At 35.1% G+C, this 12,586-nt stretch overlaps 1 long non-coding RNA gene across 1 annotated transcript; it reads left to right on the forward strand.

Moving 5' to 3' along the window:
* Window position 1: 1 nt before the first annotated feature.
* LOC115949504 lies at window positions 2-5,635 on the forward strand. Its single transcript, XR_004082953.1, has 3 exons — window positions 2-26; window positions 1,293-1,367; window positions 3,465-5,635. It is a non-coding gene; the product is annotated as an uncharacterized LOC115949504 (long non-coding RNA).
* Window positions 5,636-12,586: the final 6,951 nt, after the last annotated feature.

The raw sequence follows: 12,586 nt of genomic DNA on the forward strand, positions 1-12,586 counted from the left end.
ATGAACATGAAAAAATGGAAACTAAGGTATATATGCTTAGACTGTATAATTTTGTATATGTTATTTGGGAAAATTACTGTTTGCATGTCGGGCTGAGCATCCTAAAGCCAGCCACCTTGTTCACTTTTTAGATAAAGAAATTTGAAGTGATAGTAAGTAAATCTTCTGTGCAAGTGAAATTGTGTGAAGTTACAGCATACTGTTTGGCGACTTAGGAGATTCAGTGTGCCTCTCCAGTATCTTGTAATTAGCAGACAATTTTTCTACCTTAGTGGTGAACAGAAAGGGTGACAGACTCTTTTTAGCCTTATGATAGCAGCTCTCCAGTTGGGATTTTGCAGTTTTTATGGGGCACATTCTGTTGTCTCTAGAATACTCTGGAAGTTACGCTTATGCTTGTTGCTCTTTGGTAAGTTCTTTGGTTTATAGCTTCAACGGCCATAAGCAAGGAATTGTATATTGTTAGGCAGTCACCTTGCAATGTCTCTGAAGTTAAGATAGGTGAGGGCAGAAATACATGTAAGCACTTAATCCTCACTTCAAAAATAGATCCACTGGATACAGGTAATTATGAAAGACATAGGTAATCCTGTTAGTTTTTATTGGCAGTCTCCTCTAAGTCTTTGTCCTTAATATTTATGGAAGGAAATGGTGGAATTAAATTTCTTAAATTAACATAAACACAGGTTTTCATCCATTGAAATGCATTCATTTTTTAGGGTGTGTTCATGGTACACTTTAAACTAGAAGACTGTTTTTATTAAAATGAAAATGTGCCGTTGTCCTGCTTTAGTCCTGTAGTCCCACTGTTTTACCTGCAAATCAGTCTCTGACACTCACCTATTCATTCAGAAAGCTGATTCAACCCATTAAGGCCGGAGGAAAACTTTACTGGCAGAATGGCAAAAGCTGTGGAAAAGCTGTTGAATTTTTAAACAAATTCTGTAGCGTTTCACGTGATCCTCCTTGATAATACACTTTTTGTCTTAGTGAGTTGAATGACATGTAATGTTTTCTATAGGATTCTGCATAAAAGGTGTTAATTGGTTAAACAAGTGACAGCTGATAAGTGATATAGCTTGTGTTGATGTCAAATCCCTAATAAGTGAAACATTCTCCAGTGTGGTGATTCCTTCCTAAAAGGAAGGGTGTCAATGCAGCAAGCATCAATGCTTTCATTTTTCTTTTGCTGAATATGCACAATGTAAATCATTCTGGAGTGCTGGGTGTTGTATATAAGTCACTCATTGGAAGTGGTGTAACTGTGGTGATGCTTTTGGTTTTTTTTTCAGGAGCAAGTTGAGACAGAAGTGAATGTTAATTCTCAAACAGAAACTCTTCAGACAACTTCTCTTCAAGCTCCTCAGGTACTGTTTTTAAAAGCAATGCTGCCATGTAATGTATTTATGTGCTAATCTGTGGTGAAAGAATTGAAACTGAAAAGAGTCCCGATGTTAAAAATAAATGTATAATTTTTAAATAGAAATCCATTTTATGGTAAGCTATTGTTGTCACAGTTTTTGTGTTTTAGATGGTCATTGATCTTATTGAATGTGCATTGTAGCTAAACATGTATGGCTTGCCATACAAACTGACTGAAGCTGGATTCGCTCTTCTGAATTGTGTCTTCAAAGTAAGGGGCTCAGTTTATTCCTTTGTGCTTTGCACATCACAGAATAATCCTTTCTAACATGGAAACAAATGCTTTAAATAGCTGCTGCTCAAAGGTATCCAGATAGAGGTTGAGGATGTCTGAAATGTAACTTCGGATTCTGATACTTGGTATGAGAGACAAGTTGTAAGTTTGTCACTCCTTAGCAAGCTGGTGTTAGCAGTGTAAAGTCCTTTGGAAAAAAGTAAGAATTCTGTACCATTCACTTAAGTTTCTGTTTCTAGTATTGTAACAACTTTTAGAGAGCGCCTCTGTTTCTTACTAGCATTTTTAAACTTCTTTTACTGCTCTGCTGATTAAAGTATCACTATCAAGCACTTAATGCACACTTGAATCATTGAAGCATATGTAGTGAATGTGTTGGTTGAAAATAGAAATTGTTGCATTAGTAATAATTGTATTTCTTACTGGACATCTTGAACTGTATGAGCAGTACTGAATAAAGATAGCAAAACTGTTTGGCAAAAACTGTAGACGCTACATGGACTTCCTAAACTGCTTTGGGGAATTTTTAGATCATTTAGTAAGTACACCAATTTTATTTTGTCTGTTGTTGTGGGGGATTATGTAAAGCTTTGTAGCTTTTTTACAGATTGTGTGGTTGTTACTTTAGCAAAAGTAGTCTGGAAACTACAAAGGATGGTGAGCCTCCTCTGTCATTTTTCAGTGTTCTTGTTGGCTTTGTTTAAGACACTGCCCGTGTTGCAGAAAATAGAAACATGTCAAACTGTAGATCAGCACCATCCAGGGGGTTACTTGGGGCTGGGGTGATTTGAAGCCCAGAGCTATTTTGTCCTGGGTCCCTGCTGCTTTGTGCACTAACACATCAGTCAGTGTGAACTTGACTGATTTATTTTTAATAAAGCAGCAATTAAGAGTAGTCATTTTAATGCAGTTTTCCCCCTGTATCACAGGTACCTTATATAAATTTTGAACATTTATAATGTAAGAAAAGATTTCATGATAAATGATGTGAAGTATTGCATAATAACTGGGTTATTGGGATGGCAAATAATATGCCACAGTAGAAGCGGAAATACTTAAAAAAAACCCAACAAACCAACACCAACCTTAGAGGCATGTACAGCAAGTGGGAAATTAATGAATCTCATTGAATCTTGGGTGTGTTTCTGTCTTTTCATTTAGTTTGTTTTAGATACAATTTTTCTGAATGGCATTTAAGTCTTATAAGTGAGAAAAAATTGTTGAGATTATTGTCAAGGTGAAATTCTTAAAACATTCACACGGTACTTTTTTAGAGTTTGTAACTTCTTTTTCATGTAGATCTGAATCAATATGATAAATTGGAAATTTGACTGTAGAGTTTTTCAACAGTCTGGAATGTATGAAGACACACACTTTGGATTGGGAACTGCTTTTTATCACTAGTCTGTAAGGCCAGAGACTTAACACTGAATTGTTAAGAGATGTTTTTAAATACTAAACATGTAGATCAGATAGTTGATGTTACTGATCAAGCATCATTATTATGTGGATGTTTTACTATAATACAGGTTATTAATAGGCCCAGCTTTATCTGCAGCACTTGCTTATTTCTTGCAGTTGTCAAAAAAGAGAAAAGCACACAAAAATTCTTGTAGGAATTTTTCTAATTAAAGATTTTGTAGGCAAAGGAAATACCTGCTTCTCTCCTAATAATCTGTAATTATCTTCATATATTCCTAAAAAGTCTTCAAAAGATGTTTGTTTTGAAAGTTAATGCCTATTACGACAATATTTTTCTTTTTATATTTACAAAATTAAAATACAACCAAACTTCTCTTCTTTTCAGAAAACACCCAGTACAGACCTTTCAGATATCCCTGCTCTTCCCGCAAATCCTATTCCTGTTATCAAGAATTCAATAAAATTGAGATTGAACCGGTAAAAACCACCTCAGGGGTCCATAAACAGTATCTGCCAACTCAACCTGTTGTCTTCTAATGCTAGAAAAAAAGGAGAACGGAGGGTGCAAGACTAGAACATAATCGCAAATGGATTTAGGTATATGTTGTGCACTTCCCTTTCTGGACTAAAGTCGCCGCTTGATTGGAAGTCCAGGTTAGTATGTGAAGCCAGGAGTACAATTAATGTGTTAGCAACAGTTACATTAAATATTTCGAAGGATTACTGCCTTTAAAAACATGAACACTATTTGTAGCCATATTTGACATTCTGATTGAATTTGTTTGATGCATTGTTTCAAAATTGAGATAAAACTGGCATAAGAATCCCTTAAATGCACTTTTATGTACTTTTTTATTGGAGTATGACTAATTTTAGATCTTTAGCTGATAAAATTTCATTTTATTGAAGAGTCTCTTCAATAGTAGTAATTTGCAAATTGGATTACATTCTATGATATACTATACATTGAAAACAAAGTGTATAGTATAGTTAGTTCAACTGCCATCAAGCAGCAGTAAGTCTTTAAAATGTAATGTCAAATCTTGGGGTCGTAAGATGTAAGTTGAGGATGTAATTGGGAAGTTTTGGTATTGGTGGGACATGATTAAGATGTGGTCTACTTTTATTTATAGGATTGTTTTAAGGTGCATACAAATCAGCAATCAAACAGTAAATAAACTTTCTTTTGAGCTAACTGAACTCCTTATTCCCTTTTTTTATCCCTTTATTTCTTGGGAAAATATTTTGCATTTACTGTTGGGGTTTTTTTTTTCGAATTATTTTTTCTGCTTGTATGCACCATATAGAACAATAGTTATTTATACAAAATAAAAACAAGCCATGTACTCATTTGGGTTCCCCCCTGCCCCTTACCTAGTTGAAATACCTTGTGGGCCTCTAGGCACAAATTCAGAATTTGTCCCATGACTAAAGTGTTTAGGTAAATATTGTGTGCCTGTGAAATACACCACCTGTCTTGATGGCCTTTGAATCACTAAATATGATTTTTGTACACTCCATAAAGGTCCCGTATGCATTAAAAAGCTAAAAATTTTAAATAAAGGCAAAAAGATTTTTCCCTAAGAATTTTAACCTTTTTATTTTTAGATAGTTCATCACAAGTAGTTTTACATACTGAACAACACCAAATTTTTAAAAATCATATTTCTAGTAAGCACTTGACATCTAGTAAGCTCTCTTACTCCTATTTTTTTGTTCTTGTAGTCCTATCAAAAAAGTAACAGCTTTTTCTTTTGAAAGAACTGAAGCTCTCATGGCAAAGAACAGTATTTGAGGAACATGAGGGATACCAACAGTAATACCAGATGTAGATAACAAACTTCATGTTACTATTACTTAAGTCTGAAATATGTGGGATGTCAAATCATACTTCCCCATACTTTGATTAGCATGTTTTATGAACTCCCTTCTCCCATTGTGCTCCATCCTATTACACATGCATCTTTCATGTTACAAGTTAAATTACTTACACTCTTCCCCTTATCCTTCTAAATTAATTCTCCAAAGTCAGAGTGTAGCTTATCTTTTACTTAGGCTGTGCAGTAACTGAAGGTTTTTTTTTTTTTTTGCCATTTGTCTACGATGTCTAGTATACAATATTTCTCTTTTCCTTGCCCTGTGCAGCCTGCTGTCGTCCACCCCCCAAAGAAGGTTATATCTTAACAGTTGAAGTGTACAAGCTGTCTGTGTATTTTGTGTAGCTATGGAGTTTAGATCGAAATTGCCAGGCACAAATTTAGTCTTGTCATTTTGTTTACACATCGGAAAATCTTTCATTTTATTAAACGTTTCATGTAACTGCACCCAAGTTTTGCCAAGCTGGAAACTTGGAACCTTTCTGTATAGTGACTTTTTAATTCTAGTTTTCATAACCTGGAGATCAGACTGTTGCTTTCGCATGATGTACGTAGTGTCTCATGACTGGAGTTTGCTTTGTTTTATAGTATCTGTACTCCTTGTATTTTTCAAGAGCTATTTTGTAAACAGATGATGTATTTCTCCATTGAAAACACAATAAAAAACAGCACAATCCCATGGTTGTCTGATTTTTCTGACTGTACTAAATTGGTTTTACTTTCTTAATTCTTACTTAGCTCTTAAATTTTCTGCTAAGGCAAAATATGGTATAGCCTAAAGGAAATAGAGTAGATAATGCTTATTTAGAGAGCATTCATTTATATTTGCAATAGGAAGTGGGAATAACACTCAAGGATGTTGGGTTCTAGCTGTTAAAGGGAAAGTTTGTGACTTGTACAGTGTTTTGGTGGGGGCAGAGTCGACAAAAACACACAAAACATTTAAGGGCATCCATTCCATCTCTTCATCCTAAATTCTTAAAAGCAGACAAAACTAGAAGAAACACATGCCTAAACAATTTTGGGGTATGTTATTTTCAGCAAATGTTTGAGCTTCGTTTTTTAAAAACATTGGCTGTAATAAGAGTTTTGGCACCTCAGGCTTTTATTGCAAGTGCCTGTTTCTTATGTCAGCAGATGGCACTATTTCTCTTCTTAAATGGTTTAAGCATGTCCTGAAATAAAAATAAAAATAGCAGGTAGCTGTGCATCACTTGACTGATCTTTGTATCAGCATGAGCCCAATCCTCCAAATGCTTGATGTGAGTAACTTTAATAAGTAGTCTACTTTTGACTAAAATTTCTTTAACTGCTAAAACCACTGATGATTATGGTCTTCATATTATAATTGCCCTGCCTAAAACAATAAAACTTTCTGTTGTATATATTTTTCACAGCATGAAATTGTCTTGTTTAAAACAGATTAATCATTTTTATATCCTGCCCACCACATCTCCCTTTCATCACAGCTGATGGTGTTATTTATGGCTTTAATTCATCTTTTATTTTCTCTGACCAGTAAAAATCTGCTAGTAGATACACAAATTTCTGTTTAATGTTTTTTAGGTTCTGGCAATAGGTTTCAATAGCTTGTTTTTCTGAGTAGCCCATCATCAACCTCCTGAATTAAGTTCACTGACTCATAAGGATCTGCAAACAAGAAGCTGAAAGTTAGTGTTGTAGCCAAAATAATTAACATTAATAAGCCATGGTTTAACAGATGGCTTTAGACATACTGATTGGAATCAGACATTTGAGTTGATGAGTTCTAGCTAAAGTTGTGCTTCCTTGTAGATAGTATGTGTGCATGCCACTTCCTATTAAATGCACTTCTTAGTGCATTTCTTAGTTTTGGGGGGGTTTTCTTTGTTATGGGTTTTTCTTAAACTGCAATTTTGTTTTAAACTTGTAGCTACAAGTATATGGTAACTGTGTAGTAATGAATATCAGTTGTTAGTAAATTTACCTTAATGGGAGAATGAATTTTTTCAACAGTGAAAGATGAAACAGTTCTTCAGCATCTAGAATAACCAAAAGTAATTCAGCATAGCAAGAACATACAATATTGACTCTGAGCCAGAACCTGTGCTTAAATGCACTAAAAACTACTGTGATAGTTACTGAGGAAGCAGAATATGTTTATCCTCATAATAGATATTATTTAGAAGTTGTGTGTATTTCTAGAAAAGGTATTTTGCATGTTGTAGTGATGCTGGCATCATTTATGAAAGTTCATGGAAACACTAGTCAAGTACTTTTTCTATTATTAATCTCTCTGCCATCATTGTGGCTGAACAATACTTACCAGATTTCATCACTTGTTATGCAGGTCTTGATGGTACAGTCAGAAATGCACATGTATTAGCTGAATACTTAGGGGGTTCAATTTTTTTTTTTATTTCATATTGGAAAAATGTCAGTAATACAAATCAGTAAACTGAGTTTAATAATCATAGTAGTATTAAGTGTCTGTTCAGTAGAAACAAACCATCTTGGTTTTGTTGGTAGAGGCAGATGCAGTTTGCTACATCTACAAAGTTCAAACTAATAATTTGAAATATCTACAAACATCAGCTAATACTATCACCAAAAGAATGCAAACTTTTAATATGAAACCTCAGAGGGAGTGTTTTATGGAAAAGATAATATGGTGAACCACTGCTGGATATTCCATCTGTGTTTTGGATATTTAAGGATTTTTTAAAATAAAGTTTTGGTATATTTTTATTGTTTTAACTAAATTCTGGAATGCTGTCTTTAGGTAATTTTTCTTCTTCCACACTTAATTATGAATTATATTAATAAATTAACTAGATCACAAGTCCTATCAGCAAGTCTGGATATCTTAATTACCTCAGTATTTTTATTATCTCTAGTGCAATGTTTACAATAAACTAAGAATGAGAAATTATAATATTAAAGTCAATTTTGAGGGTGTAGTAATGGTTGGGAAAAAATATTTTGTGGTATGTGTAGATATTATTAAGCCTTGGTGTTGTATTAAGTTACTGTCTCTAAATAAGAGCTAGAATCCATGAAAGTAATAGGAAAGGATAAAGAGTAAAATTATTGTTGACGTAAGGTGATAAAAGTCACAGCTTATAAGGCAAGAAAAGCTGCATTTGTTTATTTAAGGAACTAGCCAATCATTTAAATTGCTGTGGCCCACACAGATACTGGACAGCTTACAAATGCAAATGCTGCTTTTGCTGTATCTATGAGCTAGCATTCCTGGTTTCTGTTTGTATTTGTAGAAGTCAGTCACCTGAATAAGGTTACTTAAGTAAATTTTTGCATGCCTAAACTCTACACATGTGAAACTTTTCAGTTTATCTGAGGTTATATCTGAGGTTATTTCTGTGGCTCTTGGTTGAGTTAGGGTAAAACACTGACCTAAAGCAGATAGGATTTCTAAAGTAGAACGGAATGTTGGGTCAAGTTCCCTTTATTGATAGGGCACTTCAAATGGCCTGAAGATAAAACTGGAGGCAAGGTGGGTAATCCTTGATGTTTGAGAAACAACTTCCCCATCTCCTCAAATAGAAATTTGATTCTAAGTAAACATAATAAATATGATACTTCTTGAAAGATCGTGGAAGGAGTTGTGCTACGTCTGCTGCTCCAGCATTACTGCCCCGTGCCCTGCGCGGTGTCTCGTGCTGTGTGCTTCCAGAATTCTGGCATGCGCGCTGTCCTTGTTTGCGTTCTGAGTCTGCAGCGGAGCTGTTAATAAAGAGATTGATGATAAAGTTGTTGGGAAGAGACAGTTGGACAGGACTGCTCGCCATGAGTGACAGAGGGCACGCTCTGCCTTCACAGCCGAGAACGCTGCCCCCAGCAGAGAGCCGGCCATGCCTGGACGCTGTGCCAAGCCTGTTCAGCGCGTGGGGAGAGGAGCTGCAGCCTGTACCAAGGATTTCAATTAGATTTTGAGCTTGGGCTCTTAAAGTGAGATTTCTCTTATTTAGGATCAGCGTGCCATTTTTAAAAACTTCATGTCCTCTTGAGAATAAACACAGTTTCAGCAGCAATATAAAGGCAGAAATTTTTAAGAATGATCTTTAAAATATTTCATTGTGATCTGGTTCAATTAAATGAAATGGATATTATTAAAATTAACATTTTTTGCTTTTATGGAGAATAAATTAATTATACATGTACTCAGTCTAGATATAAGCTTCTGTAGGAATCTCCTGCCAAGATACCATAAACTTGGTTCAACTCAGTCACATGGTTGGAATAAGAGAAGCCCAGGATGATAGATGGAAGCATTCATTGTCTCAGCCACAGTTTATCATCTGTAAGTTTTATCCGTTACAATGTGAAAAACAGTGAGACTGATAAAACGTTTGATAGTTTAGGCCATCTGCTCACAGAGTATATTAGAGTTATTAGTGATTGTTCCTACTGTTTCTTACCAGCACCCAGAACAGTGTGTGGATTTTCTGTTCACTAGTGATTACTAAATGTGGTATCTCATCTGGGAGTATTTTGTTTTCTTGTAGCATCTAGTCCTTGTAGGTAGTGAGATAAAAAGATCCTCACAGCCTGAGTCAAGAAAAAAGCCTTAAAAAGCAGTTTCAGTGTTTTGCTTTTCAGTGTCTTTATGGGAGGAAGATCAGTCTTTTTGGTCTGATTGCAGTTTAAGAGGTGGTAGATCATCTTCTGTGGACAGATTTTACAAATGCTTTTTCCAGGATATTTCCCACAGGGCATTTTTTTTTAAATAGTTTACTAATTAATTAATAGATTCATTGTTTGTGTATTCTTTCTCAAACAACAAAACACTAAGGAAAGAGCTGCTTCTGTTCAATGAGCCTTTGACTTCTATAGGGATGAAATCATATTTATAGTAATTACTATTAATAAAAAGTGTTCAATTAATTTAGAAGCATTTTTCTAGTAGTTAGTGTAGGCACAAAGCACTTTTTCCCACTTATAAAATTTTTCATCATGACTTAAGCTACTTAAGAAAAAGGGACAAATTTTCTTCCATGAAAACGCAGGCTTAATATTGGAGAATCTCAAGTCTGTAAATTAATTGACCTAAGAAGACTACTTTTTTTAATTTTTTTTTAATGTAGGGATATAAGCTAGCACACTTGCATTTAGTTTGTTCGAAGATGTAGGAATTGCTTGATAGCCTCAACAGTGGTTTCTCTGAATAGGAGCTGTCTAGCCAGAAGCATGCCAGATGTTGTGTCTTTGCAGATAAAGTCAAAATGCAAGTTTGATCTAGCACCATTAGGATTTTTTTTAAAGCTTAAAGAATGCTTTTATTTTTGATTTACTATAACCTGTATTTTTAAAAATTTATGGAAGTCACACTTTGAGTTGTTATAATCACCATAGTGTGATGATTTTCCTTTCTGGCCTGTTAGATTTTCAAGGGTAATCTGAGCATTCATTAGGGAAATATGCTTCTAGTTCTGTTTAAAATAGATGTCTTTAGCTTTTCTTATTATTTAGTGTTCCAGTATCACAAACTTTATTTTCAGCACCCACTGTTATGTGTCAAACTGAATGAAACATGCCTTACCTGACAACATCAAAAACTTAAAAAGAATTGTGGGAATGAATTGTCCATTCTTGTGCATTTCATCAATATTGTGTGTCATCAGTGTGTTTGTTCTTCAGCTGTAACACCTCATTTTGATGCTTCCACTTATAACATAATTTTAGTGGTTTATTTCCTTCAAAATTAAAAGGGACATGTGCATATTATTTTAAAGGTGAAACAATTTTTACTGTATAAGGAGTATTATATAATGTATCAAAACCACACAAATCCCAACAATAACTCATCACTACAGTAGTTCAAAGCAGTTTCTTTGAAAGGTTGGCTCACAGCAAAGCCAAACCTAAATTCTGATCCTGACTTGGGTATGTGTGACCTTGACAGGGCTAGTGACTCCTTGTTTCAACCTTTTTATGTTAGAAATGAGATTAGAGGTTATCAGACATTTCACAAAGACTGACTGTTAGCATTTGAGAATGTCTTGGGATTTTCATATAGTAGATTCTTTGTTCCATTGGATTCTCCTGTAGGCATGAATCATACACAACTTGAAGCTCGTACACTAGTTTTCCAGTCTTTGTTTTGTAATGGATATATCATCTTTACATCCTGCTGTAAATTAGTTCTAAGGAACATGAAGGAGGAGAGGTTCCGATGCATGGTATTAGAGCAGTCTTCCAATAGAGGAAAGCAACAGAACTGGGCAACTGGGTGCTGTTTTCATCTGATGACACACTACATCCTATTTTGCCTTTAAAAAAAATATTTTAATATAAACACACCCACATTAGTTGTTGTCTTTGGAAGACTGGCTTCTCATGTTCAACTTACGAATTTATCTAGTTGTCCAAACTCTAGTTTTTTCATATGGAAGTATATGTCTGAAAATTGGAGAAGGCATTATTTTATGAGTGTTCACTGTTTGCATTGCATGGCATCACAATGGTAATGTAAATGGTTTTATTTTTTTTAAGGAGCACTTAATTTTGAAATGTGGTTTACATAGGAAATACAAAAAGAACCTACCATTTCTATTTTCCTGTTAATTAAAAAGAAGAAAAAGAAAACCCACATGTTTTCTAATGTATGTCAGAGCAGCAGAAGGCAGTGCTTTACCTCCACCACTGTGCAGCAGCACTACCTTGGTTTATATAGATGTTAGCCTAAGCAAAGACTGGAAGTTCAAATCCACCCCATTTGGAGGGTTATCCTGTGCAACACCATGGAAGAAAATCTGGAAGAAACACAGGGATTCTTCTGTCATTTTGACAACTAGGTGTAGGCTGGCTGACTTAACCCAGAAACAAGTGTCAGTACTCCTGTACTAGCAAATAGGATATGCCCTATGGTGACACCATTTTCTCTCTGATCTTCTGAACACCTTCCAGTTTTTGGTTATTTGCTTTCAGCACTTCTCTTACTACTCCTGGTATTTTGGAATAACTCCTCCTACTTTATTCTACCTGGGGGACTGAATGACTAAACCTAGTGGGAGTTATTTTAATCTGTGCTATGCTGAACAATTGCCAATAATGCTTTGCTTGATATCCACGTCTTTTACCTTATTATCCTAGCCTGTCTCTGTAAGAGACACCACAAAGTATCAAAAGCTTGACCTCTTCAGGTGTATTTTTGTGAGAGAGTTTAAGACAGCACTTGCTCTTCCCACATGAGCATGTTTAAAACCTTTGTTTCTGTGAGACAAGTTGCAATTAAAACCTATGAATACAAAAGGTGGACTTGGCTTTGGGGTTAGTGGGAGGGGATATGTCATGAATTGAGCAAGTCCATCTTCAGCTGGCCTGGTCCTGCCTGGAATAGGACACTTGCAATATCTTAGATCTCTTCTGTGAACAATTCTAAACTAAAACTGCTTATCACCAGGTTAGGAGAAAAATTGTGAAAACAGTGTCGTCTGATGGGAGTGCAGTCAGCTGAGGAATAGAGTTTACTTGGAATCTTGGATTTATTTCTAAATCCTTAGGGAAGAGGTTAATAGCAGTGACCTAGATGGTATAGCATTAGGATCCTTGGGGAAAGGGGAGTTTCTTATTTATATAAGCACTAGTTATATGCCTGCAGATATTAAATTCAAGCTTTTCTTCATAAAAC

Source organism: Geospiza fortis, unplaced genomic scaffold (genome assembly GCF_000277835.1).
Source record: "Geospiza fortis unplaced genomic scaffold, GeoFor_1.0 scaffold23, whole genome shotgun sequence".
In the NCBI taxonomy this organism is placed as follows: domain Eukaryota; kingdom Metazoa; phylum Chordata; class Aves; order Passeriformes; family Thraupidae; genus Geospiza; species Geospiza fortis.